The sequence below is a fragment of the Zea mays genome, chromosome 7 (genome assembly GCF_902167145.1).
Source record: "Zea mays cultivar B73 chromosome 7, Zm-B73-REFERENCE-NAM-5.0, whole genome shotgun sequence".
Lineage (NCBI taxonomy): Eukaryota > Viridiplantae > Streptophyta > Magnoliopsida > Poales > Poaceae > Zea > Zea mays.
Window position 1 is genome coordinate 182,737,450 of NC_050102.1, and position 2,067 is coordinate 182,739,516.

The window sequence follows — 2,067 nt, forward strand, 5'->3', positions numbered from 1 at the left end:
GTACGACATCCTTCCTATGTGGAGCCCTGTCACTCCGATACATTTCACAATTCCAATTTTTTTTTTCTTCACAGTGCTGTTGACACGAGCCAATGAAAAATCCACGAACGTCATGCATGTCTTTTCCATTGCAGGAGCCGTACTCGCTAGTCATATTTATTAACGAGACTTTTTTAAAAAAACTTACAAACTTAGACTCAATCGATCACCATAAACACATGCATAAATGCTTGGAATGCATGGAACATCTAGCTACCTGCATCATGCATATACAGCGCCCGTCTCATGTGTTTTTTTTTCCTCCCCGTGTTGTTTTGTCCGTGCATCCCCGAACAAGCAAGCTTAGCCAGCGTGCATGCGATGGAGAGTGGAGTCGTCGTCGTCCATGTCCGTATGGATTTCAAGGACCCCGCTAGCTTGTCCTGTCCCAGTCGGAATGGCGCGCAAGCACAAGCAGCAAAGATGGCGTAATCACCCAATCATGCATACAATAATCAGCAGCTAGTGATCATGATGATGATTACACACACAGCAGTACGTAACCTGATTGTCATTACATACCTATCTCCTTCGATCGGGTGTAAATAAATAAATAAATAAAACCGCCAGCAGGGGCCAGGAATCTTTTTTTTTCTTTTTGGTGGCTCATCGTATATGCATTGATGCATCCAGGGGACGATGTCGTGGTCGTCTCTCTCTGCTGCTGGCTTGTTGCCACGTTGAGTGTGCCACCGGGGCACTCCTGACGGTGACCTCTCGTCGTAGCGCCCTAGCTAGTATGTAGCAGGCCTTCTAATTCCTTGGCTCTTTGGTGATGAACAAGTGGCGCGCGAGCACATATGGACATAAGCGTGCAGCTGATGTGTCTATGCAAATCCTTGGATTTCGAGAGTTTTAGAAGCAACAAGCAAGGGCCTTGCTTGGGGGGCACGATGGATTAGGATATGCACTGGCTGGAGACGAGACGACTCACGACTGGTGTGAGTGAATAGTGATCCTCGGTTGATGCATGTCTGTCTGCATGGATATGCCAGAAGGGATGGAGAGAGAGGCACTCAAGAGAACTGGACTGGAAGCTTGCAGAAACGGACAGCAGCAACCTTTGCTGGGCCTCGGTTCCCATTTGGGCAGGCCGAAAGCGGGCGGGCTAGCCTGCTGGCAGTTCGTTACCCGTCTTTTCGAGGGGCATGCACGCATCTCGGACCCGATGCCATCTCTTTTACAGTTCACCGCCGTCGCCGCATCGCAGGCGGCGGTGGTGGTGGTGGTGGCCGGACTGCTGCTAGTGCGTGTTTGGTACTATCTAGTGCTCTACTGCTACAAGGAGGTGGCGACAACGCGGAGCGGAGCGGAGGAGGTGGGGCCACGGCCAGGGCGGTGGGGAGGAGGGAGGCGTCCTGATCCGGCCGCGCCGGAGAATTGGGAGTCAAAAGGGCTATCGATGACGACGATGATGGATGGATGGATGGATGGATCGCAGTCGCAGGTGTACATGTGTGCATGGTGGTGGCCAACCACAACCCGTATTCGCGGAATACTTGCTTGCTAATGCTAGCTAGCTAGGCCATATACAACAGGGGATCAGGTGAGCGTAAAGCGTGTGTTTTTTCTCCCCACCATCGTCAGCTCATGAGATGAGATATGATTACCAGGTCAGGCACTGCACCGCGCGACGACGGCGAGCGAGCTCTGTTCACTCAATGTAGGGCAGCTATAGCTTAGCTTGTTCATTCTAGCTAGCTAGCTAGCACTGGTAGGCGGCAGAATGCCCGCACCGCGTGGCGCGTGCGCCTCGCACTGCTTGTGTGCACGCATGCGCATGGCGACTCACGCAAGCGTGTGTGGTGGTGTGACCCCGTGCGTGAGTGCCAGCGCTCGCGAGGTGAGGTCATCGCCCGCCCGCAGGAGCGGCGGCGGGCATATGCAGCAGCAATGGCAAATGCAAGCGCTGTGTGTCCGTTTTGACATGACATGAGAGGTGGGCATGCGGTTGGGCCGACTTACGTGGGCCTCCAGTGTCCACGGCCACGGGCAGGGGCAGCAACACAAACCCAGAAGATTATTAAA